Genomic DNA, 18,123 nt, shown 5'->3' with positions numbered 1-18,123 from the left:
CACGTCTAAAAAGAAAGTTGTATATTTTAGAAACCCATTGCAGTGATGTTAAGTAATTTTACAGAAAAGTAATGAAGAGTTGTAAGAGTGGATGCCACCCAGAGGAGGCTAAGTATTCACCATACTTCAGTGGAGGTAGATGCCACAGAAATATTAGCTCAGACCTCAAGTGTTTTTAAAGTATGTTCGTTTGCTTCTTGCAGTGATTTCTGCTTAGGATACGGAGAAGTAAGATCACTTACTCTGGGTTAATCTTTCTTTTGCAGTAAATTTCTAATTAAAAAAAAAAACAAAACCAAACAAAACAACAAACAAAACAACAACAAAAAATAAACTGAAACTGAGTGAAGGATTCTGTGTCCAATTTCCCAATCCATTCTTGGTACCCAGGTAAACTGAGCCACTGTTTAACAGCCACTATGACTTACAGTTCACATTAGATGTTCCTTTGTACAGTATTCTGTAGATGCCAACATCTGAAAGCCAGAACCAGCAATGTTTTTGGCTGGAAAATAAGAACATACCTCTGAATGTATTGGGTTTGGTGAGTTTATTGGCAGGATGGGACAGTGAACTGTTCCCATGAATACACACCCAGGGTGCCTGGCACACACCGATTGCTGCCCTTGCTTGGTGCCCTTGCACCAGAGTCTTGAACTAGAAATTCTTGCACTGTAGGTTTCAAGTGGAAAGTTTAAAAAAAAAAAAAAAAAAGGTGCCATGTGTTAATAGGAAGCTTTACTCTGTGGTACTTGCTAAAGGATTTAGTGCCACTAAATTCGGTCTAAAACTAGCTTGGGGATAATCTGATAAAGTTAAATTCACTCAATTTATAAACATTTGCATGTTATTTATTCATATCGTTTACATGTGTTTGCCCTGATAACACAAGCCTATGTGAAACAGCTGTCAGCAGCCACCAGAATCTGCTTGTTCACTGCTTTTTGCTGGAAGCCAAAAACAACTGCCCAGGCCCCATGAATACATGCAGTTCATTTATCCCAATTAGAAACTAATTTCAGGCAAGTGCCACTAACCAAGAACAATGTGAGACAGAACAAGAGAAATTATCTACAGCGGTGCAGTAAACGAAGAAATAAATAAATGAATACTGAGAGATCCCATGGAAAGTGGCTTCTTTTTGCAAAGCTATAGATAATATGTCTTTCTGCTACTGAGGTTTCTATTATTTGTGCAGACACATAAGGCTCAAATTTTGAATCAAGTCGAGGTGCTCATGTCTGAGTTTGCAAAACTCAGATGTGAATTTCACATGAAAATATTTTCCTCTCTAGTTGCAGTCATAAATACTGCAGGAATAGCCTTCTTCACAGCCTGCTGGCACGGGCATGCCTACCTTCTGTGCTTGGGCAGCAAGTCTAAGTGCTAAAATACTTAAAAGTTGCAGAATTGCATAATGTTTCATTCCAATTTGGACTGAGATTTTGGGAGGGCTCTTCCTCACTTGATGGCTGCTGCTTATCTCTAAGTTAAACATAAATGCCTACAGGCACCTGATCCACAGTTTTACCAACTGTGATTTCCCTTGTATTAATTCTTTTTAATGCTGATCATAGTTTTCCTTATTTGAGCATCTTAATTTGTGCTTCACATTCAAAAGGCCAGGGTTATCCAGCCACTGAGGAGACAAGTACCCAAAGTGAATGACGAAGCATGAATTTGATAGCTACTACCATTTTATCAACATGGAAAATTCCCTGTCAGGTCAGCAGACTTCTACATGGTTTTCCCTTGTCTTCGTTTTTATTTGTTGACATTTTGCATGAAAGATTAGCAGCAGCAGTGTAGAATTATGATACATCATGTGAAAACAGAGCAAAATGCTTCATTTCACATAATTTTTAAACTAACTGTAAACAGCCATTGATCAGTTCTAATAGAAATGCATCCAGTTTTCAGGAGCACAGTGTCACCCGTGTGTGTTGTAGTGGAAGTGTTTGACACTTAAGATTTCATTATAACACACACTCTAGCAGATAAGTTATTTAAGGTACAAATTAAAGTACTGCTATTAATATTAAAATATATAGCAAAAGGATATTGACAATATAATCTAATCCCTAATTTATATACTATTAGCCTTATTCTCTAAATGAAACTGATTTTTGTCAGCCATTTCATTATTGGATAAACAGAGATTCTAATCTGGAAAAGATGTTTAAGTATAATGAATGTGAGTACAGCTCTTATTTATTTTTAAAATAACAGATTAAGAAATAATATGCTATGTTATGACAGCATGAACTAAGTAAATACAATCAAAGAATATTAAAGTAAAATTCGATTATTTTTTAAGAGTAGAGCTGTTTTGAGATTCTGTTTTGCAGAACATTTGTTGTTCTTCTGAAGTGAAAAACAATCAAGATCTCAAAAATCCATTAAACGTGGATTTCCAAATCTCGATTATGTCCAGTGATAAAGTGTACAAGTCCTATTAGAAATAGTAATTATCTTTGGGAAAAAACAAACTAAGTTTGAATAAAATTCTGTTGGCTTTTCAGTGCAAAAATTTGCAAAGAGGTAGCTACCATTAGACTATCAACAAAGGGAGATTAAACTGTACTCATGGGAGCTTCAAACAGGCGTCCTGCTTCACGAGTACTGTTCGACTTTCAAATAACATGGACTGAGTAGAGGTTACAGATCACTGCACCTGCTTGTCAATATTACCTGAGATGCTTAACAATTAGTTTTGGGACTTAAATTTTCAGGAAGAGATAATTATGTACAATAAAACTTAAGAATCCTTGTTTGATAATGGTGGTACAAGAGAAATACTTCTCTAGGTAATGAGGCACAAGCTCTGTCTATGTGGATCCTTTCCTTCCCTCCTTCCTTCCTTCCTTCCTTCCTCTCACCCTCTCTCCTGCCGTTAGGCTTTTTCCAATTTTTCTCCCCCTTTTCTAAAGAATTTTTTTCATGGCAGGATGACTCACAAGCTTTTAGGTTATGACAACTGGATGGCAAAAAACCACTTCTGTAATCCTAAGTATCACCACATCAGCTTTATACAACATTTAATAAATTCACTTGACTATATTAAAATATACTTTATATTTTGGAGATTAGTACCTTACACACTCGTTAGAGTTGAAAGTGAGTTGGTCCCTTTTGTTGAAATTAATGTGGTGACTTTTTTTGTTATACATATATTCATACATAATGAATAGTGTATATTTTCAAAACAATTATGTGGCTCACTACTGACACAGAAATTGCAGATGGCCTATGTTAAATATGCTTTTTTCAAGTTATGCATGAGCTTTATATAAAAAAATCTTCAGCTGTGTCAGAATTAGACTCAAACAAAACTTTTTAGTTTTAGAATAGCTTCTCATTGTGAACACATTCTGCTTACTAGTTTAGATATGGGATCCTAAGGTGAGGATAAAAGTATTTTCTTATTCATTTTGCTGCTGCAAAAGAGTTAGAAAAAGAGAGGAGTAGAAATGGATGTTTCAAGCTGCTGAACCACATCACTGGATTATTCCTAGGGACAGGAATCAGCATTACCCCTTATTAACAGCTTTACCTTATACTCCCTCCAGCGTCCTCAGGCCATCAAATCCTGGTTATGTAACTTGAGAATTTTTTTTTTTTTCATTTAAATGCTATAGGCGTCAAAAATAACAAAATATACTTTGATTTTCATTACTAAGATTTTGGAGGGGGAAGTTCATATAAAATATATAATGCTTTCATTAATTACTTCTTGTTTACACATCAATGTCCCACTGATTAAGAAGGTCCAACACATGCGGTGTTGATGTTTCAGGTACTATTGGCTTCTAAGTTCAATTTCAGGTGCCTTCTTACACGACTCAGCACAGTGCTCCAAGCCTCTGCTCTTGTCACTATAAGTTTATGAACATTTTGCAGTGAGATTTCTGTTAACCCTGAGGCTCTCAACCAGTATTTAAGATTAAACAGCACCTGATCATCATTGATCATTTGCCTATTTACAAAGAAGAAAAGAGAATATGCTAAGGAATGAACAACAATAACAAAAGTAAAATAATTGACAACTACGTCATTCCCACACAGCAAAAAGCTAGATGTCAACTGATCAGTTTTTCATGCCTGCATATGCTTTTAAAGTGATTTTTCTTCAACAGCTATCCCCATCAGAACATGTTCTACAGTTGTAAATTGGTGCCAGTGAATTAAATTTTGCTCAGGGCATTGTGTACAATTACAATATGGCTCTTAATTCAGGGAAAATAAACAAGGAAAAAATGTTTAACGTGACATAGGGTCTGACTTATTAACTGATTGAGTATAAATGAATGTAAAGAAAATAACGACAGCCCCAGGATCCATCCAACATATAGTTGTTTGAAAAAGCATTTCACCAATGGCGTAGAATATGTTATTCTTTCTTTTTGTTGCCTGTGCTTCCAAGTGAGGGAAACTGTCTTCAGTTAAAAAAAAAAAAAAAAAAGAAAGAAAAAAGAAACACATCATTTCAAGTAAAAATATTGCATAAAAGAGAATTTCTATATCAGAGGGTCAGGGTGAAGGCAATGATTAACAGAAGAGAATGTATGACCAAAGAAAAGCAAGACTTCTTTCTAAAAAAGAAATTACTGAAGACAAGAAGCATGAAAAACCCATTGCCATGGTGCTGGATGTGTTGTTGTTTCTTTCTGACCTCACCTTGTCCAGTCAAGAAGACTAAAAGCCTTACTTTGTTATTTACTAGCTTTTAAGCATATGGTTTTTGACAGTCTTCATTATTCTTTAATAAGTTTCTTTTGTAGTGGAACTCACCCTTTAGAAACTCAGTTAAGGAACTGAATTGAACGTTTCATCTAGAGCAGGTTCATTTTAATTCATTTGAATATGTAAAGACATTCTGTTTTGTTTTGTGGTTTTTCTTTAAATACCCATGGGCTTGCAGGCAGAGAGGTATACAGCCTTATCTCTGAGTAAAAAGTCAGGTTTCAGTTCCCTGCAAACTTTTCCGTGTTCAAATTAGGGCATCTCAATGCAAGAGCTTGTTAAAGTTTCATGTTATAAGGGATGGGTTTGCCTTGGCAGATTAATTTACCGGCAGGAAAATCTACTTCTGTTTTTCTTAATGCCAAGTTTTAAAGCCTACTTACTTTGTGGGTGGTGTGATTCAAGAGGAAGCAGGGTAGCCACAGGCATGGGATCAGAGCTTCGTCCTTATGCACATGAGCAGGTGTGTGGGCGTGAGAGAAAAGAAGGCATGAAGGCTCTATCCTTCCTCCTTGCACCCAAATAACTCTCCTCAACATCCCCAGGCACTGTACACCTCTGTGACCAAACACACTGGGCTGGTGTGCTTCCCCTCCATTTCAACAAGTCTGGGAAGCTTGAAAAACTTGCAAACATATTCCTGGGTTTGAAATGAGAGAAGTGGGAGGGAGCCACGTGTGCAGGTAGGAGCCTTACAGCCCTAAGGAGAGTTTCAGAAAGCCCAGAGCTAATTCCACTGTGCGACACCGTGACTGCAAAAGAGGGCAGTGGGTCTCCCACGCGGCAAGACCAGTGCTTGCAGAAGAACAGCTGCACGGAGGTCCAGAAGCCAAATGGTTTCCCAAAAGGCCAATGTCGCAGTCGACCCCACACAGTGAACTAGGTCTTTTCCCATGCACACCTATTTGGAAAGCGCTGTCAAATTAAAATGAGTGCTTTTGTATATGTTGATGCTAACGGTTAGTGTAATAAAAGACAACAGCATTAATGACATGAGCCTTGTGAATCACGGAGCAAGAGTCTGTGGGCTTCTTCCCAGTTGGTTTTCATATAGGTGTAATGATCAAAGGAGACAACTGAACGTATGAACGTTTGCAGGCCTGGTCAGTCATTGATACAATCAAACAAATCCCACCACCACTGATGGGACTCACAGCACCTTCACGCATCGCAGGCAAAACCAGCTTTCTTTTGGACCTGAATTTTGCAGTTTTAACTACGGAATACAGTGTGAACTTGGTCCAGGCATATACTCAGGCAACAATTTAAAGTTGCTGCAAGTCCTGCAGACATACCTGGATGAAATTTTAAATGAGCTCTAGTGCCTTTACTCATCAGAGTCCCTTCTGACAGGTGGTCCTGTGCTGCTGCTGCTGCAGTCACTGCCAGCTGCCCCCAGCCTGGCTAATCTAGAGGCACTCGGCATGCCTTCAGGTGTGTTGCAGCATGGAAACACAGAAATACTCCTTAAAACCATAATACCTTACTTTTACCTTGCCCTAAGACTACGGGAGACAACCTCTAAGTACCTTGTACAGTGGCTGGTTTGAGAGTGTAGTGATTTCTGTTTGGGGCTTCTGACCAATATCAAATTTGAAATCATTAACCTGCATATTGATATTTCTACCCCTGACACTCACGAAGAGGACAGATACTCTGTTGTAGCTCTAAAAACTCAGAGACAGCAAGAAATATGGCCAAGCAAGCTGTGAGCCCAGTAACCTGTTTGCTGTAAGAAGTTGTAAGACTCCATTTACAGCTTTAGCAAGAGAAAAAGTCAAGAGTCAGAATATAGTCTTTACTGTTCAGCTTAGATCACAATTTTCTGCTGTTTGCCAAAGCAAGACCAAATTGGAATATCCGAGAGCAAAGCCTGGCTTCTGGTTGCCTTTGCACAGCCTGTAACTGCATACCTATACTGCTTTTGCACTTGGTTCTTTCTAACTGGTTTTCTCAAGAAGCAGTTTCTCTCCAAAAATATTGATAGGGGAGTGCAGGGAGGACAGCCGAGAACCTTTTAAGTGTGTCCTTCTCCACCACCCTGCACTGTGAGCCGTTCTGCTGCTCACTGGCTGCCGTTTTTCTCACATCTTCCGTCTTCCTCTACTTGGTCTAACTTCAGCCCCTGCACCTGCTACTGCAGGATATTGCCATCTATGGCTTCCCAACACTTCTGATGAATAGTTGGCTTCTTGAGGTCTTTGGAGAAAGTCCCCAACTGTTGCCGAATTTTCTTTCCAAGCCCAGAGCAGAACAGAAGGGGCCTTTATTTGCCTTAATGGGCTCTGAAGATTAACACTGCAGACAGTCAGGTGCCTGGTCTCCTCATGCTGATTTCTGCCTTAGGTTTCATGACTTCTGGCTGGTGAAGGAGAATTTCTGCCCAAGGTGCTCAGATCTGTAAAGCATGATGTACTTGGCTAACTGCAATCATAGAATCATAGAGTGAAAGAACAGTTTGGGTTGTGAAGGACCTTATAGATCATCTAGCTCCAAACCCCTCTGCCACAGGCAGGGACACCTTTCACTAGATCAGGTTAAACAAAGCCCTAATACCTATATATTAACAATACTTATATATTAGGAGACACCATAGGAAAACCAACTGTCCTATGCCTTATATAGATATAAATTACAAATTGTCTCAGTAGATTCCCATAGTGACAGAGTAAAATGAACACACTCCAAAGCAACAGAGCCTTCCATAGCAATACACTTAGAAATTAATAAAAATAAATAAGAAAGTTTTAAAACCCACAACAAAACCCCCAACCTCTTTCAAATACAGTCCACAGCTTAATTACTGTAAGTCTTTTCTTTTTCTGGTGAACTTGCAGGTTGCTATGCTAATACTATACAGCACTTCTTTAAGGCTTAAGCACCTACAGTTTAAAAGCTGGTCACTTCTTTTTTTTTTTTTTTTCCATTAGAAAAACTTAAGTCCTTTTATGATATGTTCAGGGATCATATTTCATGAATTCAATTTTCAAGCCAAATAAAGTCAGATGTCCTAGTACCAGAAAGCCTAATGAGCGAACTTTTACCTCACTAAGGCCTGGAAGATAAGAAGAGATGAATACTTTAAAATAAAGGCAAACATTTGCTTCAACATGTAAATTTAATTGTTCAGACTGTAAATTAAATTCAATTAAGTTCAGAGAGCAGTATCTTAAGCCTTTCGCTAATTATGCTTGTGAGTTTCAACTCATTAAACTCAGATAGTACATTTAAGAAAAGGGAATCTGCCAGGAAACTGCCCATTACATGGGCTGGTTATCTTGTTTCCATTAAAGCATCACTAAAACTTTGAGACATGCCTCCAAGATACTCCACAGGAGAAGGAAAAAAGAGAAGAGAGAATCAAGGGTCCTTTCGCCAACCATAGCAAAACAAGATGAGCTGCAGAAAGGAATTTTTATTTGCTAGGTGTGCAAAACCTATAGCTGCACATCCAAAAATATCCTCATTCGGCATCCGGGTCACTGCTGTCCTCAGAAGTCTGTTACCTGCAATGCTGTCCCCCTCTACAGAGCCCCTGGCACTGGCTGATGTCTCTCTGGTTAGCAGCAGCACACCTCTCACTCAAAAGAGAAAGCTCATTTGAAGAAACTAAACCTCTCAACAATTAAAGGCCAAATAAATGCTTCCTTTTGTGATAACTGCGGGAGAACTTCAAGACTTGATTTGGGTATCATTTGACCTAAAAACTATGCCAGTGAGCAGGAAAAGAGGAGGGAGAACTGGGGTAAGATTGAAACTCTGATATGGGGGAAGAAAGGGCACGAGAAACATTACTGGGGCAAATGTAGTTTGAAAAGGAGATGGGGGAGTCCAGAAGAAAGTATGAATTGGGAGCCTGCAAGTTCCCCAATCGGAGGAGAAAATAGCATAAAGAGGAAGGAAATTGAAGCTTCATCAACTCCCTGGCATGAGGGAGCAAGAAGAAGGCATTGCAGGCAACTGGAGAAGTAAAAATCAACAGGAGGTTGACACGTCAGGAGACAGGGAAGACTGCAGCCTCTGGAGACTAGAGCCAAGAACATGGCTTACAGAAGCTACAAAATGTGCAACTGAGTGTTTTTATAGAGGGACTAGCTAGTGTTGGCACAAGACAGCAAGTGTTAGCACTGGAAGACAGAAGTGCTCAGTGTGTGACAGTGACGAAGTCCCACGCAGCCCTGCGAAAGTATGTCTAAGCTGCATAAAACCGAGGAGCTCGCTTTGAGCTAGTTAGCCAAGCCTCGGAAGCAGTCTGTGCATGTTAACATTGCTTTAATTAATTTAACCAGGCTAATACCCCTAATTTGTTGGAGGTATCTGTAAACTACACTTTGCAGGATTAAGCAGACTCAGTGTATCTTTGTTAGAAAGAGTCACTCCAGAGAGAGCAAAACAGGTCAGTCCTTTCCAAACCCATTCAAACCTCTAATTTTCCTACTGCGTGTCCTTGGTCAGTGACTATGAACACCAGAGCAACAGCACTGAGCAGAGACTGCCAACAAGCTGAGGCCGCTGAATAACTACCCCCTCTTAATTAGTGCCAAAGCTAACAACCATGGCTATGTTCATAACAGGTGGTCTCCCTTTAAGAAAATGTTCTTTCACTTCCCTTCTCCTTTTCTTAAAAAACATTTTGTTGTATAATATAAAAAAGTTGCCCAAATGCACGCTGACTATTTGCAGCAGACAAAAAGTGCTGCTCACACGATTTTTCTGTGTTGTGTTTTCATACTGCTCTAAACTTTCTGCTGGGTTTGAACTCCTGCCAGCATCTCAGCATAGCAACTTGCTTTCTTCAGGACGTTCAGAAAGTGGTTTTGCCTCCTGAAAGGCTTGGGCAGCAACCCAGGGAGAATTTTACATTATGAAAGAATGGAAATTCGGTTACAGCAGGAGTAGCAAAATCTACACACCTCCTTCCCTTTGACCGCAGACTCACCCAGCACACTGTCTCTACAGTCTGGGTACGTGATATTATGACCATGATCATGTGGGACCCAACTTTTCCAGCAGGGAGGGGAACATACCTTGATCCATGGAGCAGAGGCTGTTCACGGGACTCCTGTGGGCTTGCTGCTACATGCCCAGCTTTAGTATGCTCATGCTTACATGACTGACTTTGCACAAACCATAGAGTTGAAGACCACAGGCAGGAACTAGACATCCCCTAAAAAGTGGGAAGCCAGGCAGGCACATCTTCCTCTGCAGCAATCCAGCCCGCTGGTGGATTACCTCCTGGCTGCCCTCCTGGCTGCCCTCTTTCCAAATCACCATCACGTGGTGGGGAGGGAACATTTTCCCAGGGGAGGAGGGAGGATTGGGGCAGGCCGTGACCTAGATAAATTATCCTGGTAACCTGCACATGGCCTGCAGAGTGTAGGCGGAACATTTTTGATTTGCACAAGCATTGTGAGGGTCAAACCCCTTTGAAACAACAGAAAACTTTCCATTGGCTTTAGTGAACATTGGGTAAAGACTTTAAGTTATAAGTAGGCAATGTAAATAGAATATCTATGCGGGTTGTTGGTACGGTGACTGTGAATACCATTGGAAGAGAAACCCCTGCAAGGTACCTTGAGGCTTGACCACCACTGAGGTCCAGTGACCGGCTTTTATTAGTGCCCTGCCTCAGTGGAGTTACTCTACACCACAGGGAAAATCTGGTCCATGTACTTTGCTCAGGAAAGTTTAAGCCTAGGTGCTTTTAGCACTGATCACAAAGTACTCACCATGCAGATTATGCCAGGTGTCAGACACAAAATAATCTTAAATAATTGTACCAGCATGTAGAATAAAGGAAAGCATCTTTGTAACATAGGTAGCCTGGACAAACTTGAAACCACCGTTCCTGAGCCAGAAAGACAGATTCCTCTTCCCATAGGTGGTTTCCTGTCTCCTAGAGTCAATGTGACACTGTTTGCAGGGAGGAACAGAGTTCCTTTAGTCCACATCATGCACGTGACTCTTACTGCTGCATTGCTTTAGGCAGATTATTATTCTGACCCTTCCTTTAATCAACAGCTAGAGACAGATTAGCGATGGCTTTTGTACCACCCCTTGTTGGGGTTGGCATGTTAATTTATGGGGAATTTTTAATTTATATTTTTTAAAAATTAAAGCCGCTTGTTGCTAGGCTGTAGGTCTTGTAGATTAATAAAACAAACAATAAGAGATGGAATAATAATAACAACAAATGCTGGCTTAATAAAAAAAAGGTGATGTTGTACATCAACAATAACAATGAAGACTGACAAAGGGACACCATCTCATCTGTGGAATATTCTGGTTTGGAAAAAACCATCATCATAGCCAGGGAACTTGTCCTAGTAGTCATGCCTTACACATGTGAACCCGTTAGTCCAGAGAAACCCCTAAACAACGTGTAGCTCAGCAAATTTTCCTTGGAGGGAGCAAGTCTACATTTGTAACTACACAAGACAAGTGCATTTTGGTTCTTTGCCTGCTTCTTTCTTGTGCTTTGAAATACACAGCCAGGTCACTGCAACAGCGTGACTTGTTTCAAGTTTATGCCTTGAGTCCTACCTTTCCAACCAGACATACACAGCTGTGGGCAGGCGGGTGAAAGCCTGAAGTCTCAATCTTAAAAGACCTGAAGGACTAATTTCAAGTCCTTGTTATGCAGAGTACAGCAGGATAGAGTCCAGGCTTCTACTTCTTTGGGTGTAAGTATTCCCACCTAATTCCCAAGACTTTCTTGCTCACACTTCTCTGTCTACATAAAAAGCTAACATTAACCTGGTTTAAATAAATAAAATAAAAAAGCCATCCATCTTGATAGTCTATTCCTTCCCTTGTGTTCACTGTGTAAGAGCAAAATTGCAAGCTTCACCCAAGGCCTATGGTGATAAATCTCAAGAAGGGCACAACCTTCCATTATGAATAGAAAGACAACTTTAATTTAAAAAAAAAAAAAATCAATACATTATTTGCAATCATTAGAATCTTGTGCCAGTTGTAAAATCAATCCTTTTCTTATTAAAGTGCTTACATTCCTGGTAAAATACTCTATGACATAGAAACCTCATTATGAAAGAGCTGGGCTATGTTCTCAGGAAGCCAGGAACTTGCATTTTAGTCACTGATTTTGCATAGTAAATGAGATCCTGAGTTTTAACTCCTGGAATTCCTTTTGAAGGAGTAGTGGACTTGTAACTTGGATCACCTTCAGGAAGACTGGGGGTGTAGGCAGTTGTGTACAAGGAAAATTGGACCTAGGACATGTAATTAAGTTGTTCTCAGTCTGTAACAGAAAGCCATTTAATGCCTCTTGGCAAAGTCTGTCATAACAAAGAGACCAGCTTCTGTAGAGAGAAAGGGACAACCTGGCCAGATTTACTCTGATCAGGCATGCGTAGAGATGGAAAAGAAAGGTAGGGAGTGAAATAAAATATCAGGAATTTGGTTTACACCAAAGTTTTGGGCTGTTCTTAACTCTACTGAAAGTGACTGCTCTGTTTAGTTTTGAATAATTTGCTCTGCAAGTTGGATTAAATTTTCTTCTCTCCCTTGGTTTAATGTTGCAGCAGACACAGTGTATATTATACACTGGCATAACACATGCCTTTCAGAAAAAACCCTGACAACATGAAATTCCCATAGGTGCTATGCTTACAAAGCATTAGCATAATGATGTTAGGGAGAGATCTTTGCTCTTATAGAAACTGTTTATATCTGTCAGGGTCTTATATGTAGACTGTTGCAAACACAATGGAAATAAAAAACCAAACTAAGACATAATAAAAATTTTGTTAGTAATTGAGCAAAAGCAGAGTTTAAAATTGAGAGATAAAATTCCTTTCACTAAAATAGCTATATTTTTACTATGGTAAGGCAGAACTAGAGAAACCATCAGAAAATAGAAATGGAAATGTTACGCCAGTGCTATATTAGTATGGGACACTTTGAAGCCTAATTCAAATCCTTCTGAAGCCAGTGTTGCGTCTAACAGGTCTAATAGTAATAATAATGGTAATAATGGTTGTTCTTCATAATTAAGGATGATTATGAGGCACTTAGAGTAATGCAGCTATTTACTTTCACCGCCCATGTATTTGTTTGTGTGAGAATAGATTCGACTGTGATGAACAACTATGGGCTGTGCATGTTTGGTTTTGATGACTGGAAAGTGCTAATTGATTCTGCTTGAACTTTCTTCCTCAAGGCTCTTTTGGCCTCCATTTCATTAAGCCTTTTGCCTCATAGGCTGAGTTTTATTATCATATGTCAGGTATCTTGATTTAAACACCTTTTCCCCACTTATTGAAAAAGACCTTTCAAGCTTTAAGGGATGATTTCAGTATGCCCTTCAAACTGAATTTTAGCTGTTCTTTTACCACAAGCAGGCAAGGTCCCCTCCAAGGATCAAAAGCATCTATACTGCCCTCCTGCTCACCTCTGCACTGACCAAGGCCTTACCGAGAGAACTACAGCATGGGTGGCTGTTGAAGGAACAAAGCCCTGGGTCTTTTATCTGGCCATGCAAGATACCAGTGTAGGCTGAGCCATCCTGTTCTCAAACACAGCATCCGTGCAAACACAGATGCCATGAAGTATTTGTGAGCACTACAACAGCCTGATAAATGGCAGTCACTGTGCTAAGAAGTTGTCACAAGCTAAACAGAAGAGCAGATCTAGAGGAAAGAGGGGACTGTCACCTGCCAAAAGCAAAGAACCAGGATGAAGGGATCTTGAAAAAGATTCTTTTTTTTTTTCCTTTGGAAGAATGATATTGCCTTGTTTCCAGTAGACTGGCACAAGCCTTAGCGTACCTAAAGAAAGTGGTCACTGGAGGAAGATGGCTGGGAGGAGGAAGATCAATAGATCACTTGCAGATTAGAACTGTGAAACTCATTTTAAGATGTTGAACCAGCAGCATCTATCTAGAGAAGACTTCGTGGTCTGATATGAATGTTACCTCCTGAGTATTTGAGGAAAAGATAGGGACATTCTTCTACAGTGTTCCAGGGGTATAACTCCATTAATTCCCCAGTGGATTTCCAACAGGGAACTCAGAAGGTTTACAAGGAAGGTTTGCTCTGTCTCCAAGCTTCATGGAAAATTTGGTCCTGTGGTTCATTCATTGAGAACTTCCCACAGTGTCCAGGTAAGAGGCAAGGCTCCAAGGGAGCAGGTTCTCTTGCTTTCACCTCTCCCCCAGATCAGCCAGTTCTACTTCTTTCTACAAATTGCTACTCACAGAAGAGAGGAGGGATATAGGCTTGAGTGATTTTGAAATAATTATTTGCTTTGTAGTTGAGTTTTCTTTTTAATTAACTGAGGATTTGAAAAATAAAATTAAAGGCAACTTAGTATTTAAAGCATGTAAACCTACTGTAAAATGTGAATAAATTAAGCAAGAAGTTACGGAAACAAATTAATAAAATGAAAAAATCTTCCCTGAACTGAGCTTTTCTTGGTGAGCTTCAGGAGCATGTGGCTTTTGCTACTGAGAAGGAAGGCCCTGGGAAAAGGTGCCTGGAAGCATGGAAGTCTTGATCCAGGCCTAGGCACTGCAATGACATGAGCCTCTGTTCTAATTTCTTTCATCCCTAGCAGGTCCCTTTAACAACAGTAAAAAAGCAAGCCTTGATAAAGTAGCCTTATATCTTAATCCAAAGTATATTATATTCATAAACAATTTTCATCCTTCCCTCTTCTTCTCCGTTTTGAGACAGGATAATGTACTACTAAAAATAGGATTTCTGCTTTCCAGTCGAGAACATTAGTAGTGAGAAAATAAATAGTTCCCTTCATTACCAAAGTCTCAGAGGAATGCAAACAGAGAAGAAGGAGCAAACATAAAACCTATTTCCAAGGTGTTCTGGAGTAATGGATCAGTCTCTGATCTTCAGATACACGTCAGTAAATCCAGACTTTGATCTACAAAAGCACTTAATTACTTGCATAACTTTGAGTATATGAGTAGCCTCTTCACTTGAGATTAACATGTGGTTAGGTGCTTTTCTGGACTGTGGCTTTAGAAAGGAGTGTAAGGATTAGTTATTTACTTTATATTGTGGGAAGGAGTGGAAGGAAGGAAGGAAGAAGGAAGGAAGGAAGGGAGGAAGGGAGGAAGGAAAGAAACCTGGCTTAGGTTAGAAAACAACAAATCCAAACAGAGTTTCCCAGCAGGTAGTAAGACCTCTGATTGAGATCAAAGAGAAATTAGGATGCGTGATACATTGCAGAAACAATTCAGCACCTGTTTGCCTTATATTAAAATGACTGCACTGAAAAATCCAGGAAATTCACACTTCTACAGAAAGACAGGTTGACTACTGTGAATTCGGAGCTTCAGGACTGTGTGGAATCAGTTTTTTTCGCATGTCTTCCTTGCTTTGCCCCACTTCCTCAGCCTCCCTACTGGAAATCCTGTCCCTTATAGCTTTCAGGTGAGATGATTATATGAGATGCAGCTTCTCTGTTTTGGGCAAAACAATCTGAACTCATTTAAATGGAAGGTCTGAGCTTACTCTTTTTTAAATTGAATAGCTTAGGCATGCTCAACTCATATGTTCTGCTTATAGGTTGTGCCTGACTCATATGAGCAGTGAATTGGCATGCTGGAAGCAGAGACGGCCATGCACAAACTGCCCGTAGATAAGGATGTAGGAGTTTCATGTTATTCGGTTAATTAGACAGGGCCAGGGGACATTCCCAGGCACTGGAGCTTGATTATTTATACTACGAAATTGTTAGGATGATGCCTGGCATGTTTTTGGCAAAGTTACAAACACCCCAGCTAACACACTGCCAAGCAATTCCCAGGAACAGCATGGGGAAGGAGTCCTTCTCCATAGGCAGTTTGCATTCAGCCACCCTGTTCTGGAGAGTAACTAATTCAATAGTACGGATACAGACTGTTCTGCATCAGCTTGCCTCAGTGCCAGCAAATGTTCCTGGGCATGTTTAATTTGCTAATACAGATGTAGCCATAGGTCCTATTCATGGACACAGCGCTGATTCAGTTGACTTACCAGTCTATTAAAATCTAGATAGAGCTTGATTCATTGTAAGCAAAATAAATACTTGGAATTGCAGTAGAGGTGAAACCAGCAGGAGCCTGGGAAAAAGTGCAGCTGCAGGAGGATCTGTGTTGAGAATAAACTGCAATAACAACACACTGGCTATAGATGTAAGGTCATCTAAGGCAACAAAATGAGAATGTGTTGACCTGGCACAAGAAAATGATTATGATGATGAGCGCTAGAATTAATGAAGTCTGATTTGCTACAATTTATGTTTCTCAGTTGATTGACTTTGTTTTTTAAGGAAGTTTGACTAAAGCTTATTTCTACCTTAGATACATTTTTGTATGGTGTCTCTTCTGCTTGTATTCTCTGAAGTCTGACCACATATGCATATATAATGTTCCTTTCCTTCAGCCAAGTCACTTAGAAGATTTTTCTGTATGTAGCAACTTTCTTTACTGAAGCTTGTAGGAGCTTGGTTTTCTTTGGTACTTCTGCCTCTCTGTCAAAATCAGCCAACAGGTTCAAAATTTAGAGGAGTACAAACACAAGAGCTGACTGCAGAAAACTTGTTTCCATAGGAAATGGGACTGCAGATCCATGGTGCATTAGGGCATCGCTCATGCATTCAGCATAGAAATAAATGGACAGCACGAAAACTCAAGTGGGGAATATGTCAAAACCGATACATGACAATTTAGTTAACAGCATTCATTAACACATGGGGTTTTTTTAAGACAATTAACTAATTTTAAACCACTATTTCCTTATTTTCTAATTCATTCAGTCCTATAACCCATACAGTTCAAAACATTCCTCTGAATATACAGCTGAGCTCTTGAAAAGATTTATTTTCAGCAACACCAGAAAAATAAAAGGATCTGGAAGAATAATAAAAAATGGATTAAAGTGAAGAGAAATAATTTATCAACTGCAGACACAGAGGAATGAAAAAAGATGACTACAAAAGATTCCTCAAAAAATCAAGGAAAAAAAAGGGAATTAAGCACAACTACTTTACACTAACAATACACTTGTGCATGTTTGTCATTGTTGCCGACAAGTCACGTACCTGCCTGTTGGTACAACAAGGTATTACACGACATAAGGAATATAAGGCAGACTGCTGCATTGGAAACATGTATAATTTTTTTCAAGTCAGATCTCTAACAGCGCTGAATTCCTCTCCTTTACACTGCATGAATCAGGAATAGCTTGGTCTAATTTCTGTATCTCAAAACCTGAAGAAGTAGGAAGAAAATCAATATGTTACCTATTACCATGTCACTTAAAAGCTTGTGCTTCTGTGCAGGAAAAGTATAGGCAGACAAGAGACCTGAAAAGTGTCACTTGGGACAGATACACATTTGACTTCCTCAAACTCCTCTTATACTACACTGTATACACTTTTCTAAAATCACTCCCCTATTTCTACATATTAATTTCTATTTCCCCTGCTTAATTTTTCCAAACATTATGTTTCCAATTTGTACTGAAATAAGAATGATGTGCCTGTCAGTGTACCCTTGTCTGTTACTGTTCTGCATTAGAGAACTACATTGCTACTCAGAGGCAACTCAAAGAGTTATTGAGAGAGCTTAAAGTCAAACTTAGGCTTTATGCTTAAGCCATTAGACCATGCTGACTCTAATAACATTTCTCCCATTTAAGGAGTTAAAATTCTGGTTCTTGACGAATAGCGGAGATGGAGGCTGATCTCAGGCTGTTCCCTTTGTAGACATGTCACTTAATCTCTGCAGCCTCACCTTCTTCCTCTTTAAGGCTGAATTATATGCAATTATCATGGATATTTATGTTTATGTGGCTTTTTGATGAGTAGAAGTACAAAATTACATATCAAGAACCCTCAGCTGAAAGTGGGGGAACCGGAGTCCTCTCTCCTTTGCTCTGGACAGAGGCCTGGGTTGCTATTATGCACCCAGGCTTATACTCAGCCTGGTCAGACCTGTCTGCGGGAATGAGCAGGAGCAGCTGCACTCTCCTGCTGTTGAGGCAACGATGTATTGGCCCTACGTACACAAGATCACAGTCTTTCTCAGCCTGTGGAATATATCCCACATGGTGGAACACATTTGGTCAAGCTTAAGATGATGCAGGCTCAATGGTTCTCCCCAGTTCATGTATTTTTCTTCCTTTACCTCCCCTATGATCTGTACACCCAGTTGTTTTCTTGACAATGTGACCCTGCCACTATGGACTGCAGGTATAGAGGGCAAGAAAACTAAACCTGCTCCTCCAACAGTGTCCTACTTCAGTCAGCCAGTTCAATTCACTGAGCGGGCAGAAAACTATTCACTGTTTTCTGTTGGGTGAGTTTCCCACCTCTTTCAAGGTTGTGTAGCCAGCTTATTTCGGGTCTAACAAACAC

This window comes from Calidris pugnax, unplaced genomic scaffold (genome assembly GCF_001431845.1).
Source record: "Calidris pugnax isolate Ruff unplaced genomic scaffold, ASM143184v1 scaffold54, whole genome shotgun sequence".
Lineage (NCBI taxonomy): Eukaryota > Metazoa > Chordata > Aves > Charadriiformes > Scolopacidae > Calidris > Calidris pugnax.
The sequence above is the reverse complement of the archived record's forward strand: the minus strand, read 5'-3'. Positions refer to the sequence as shown.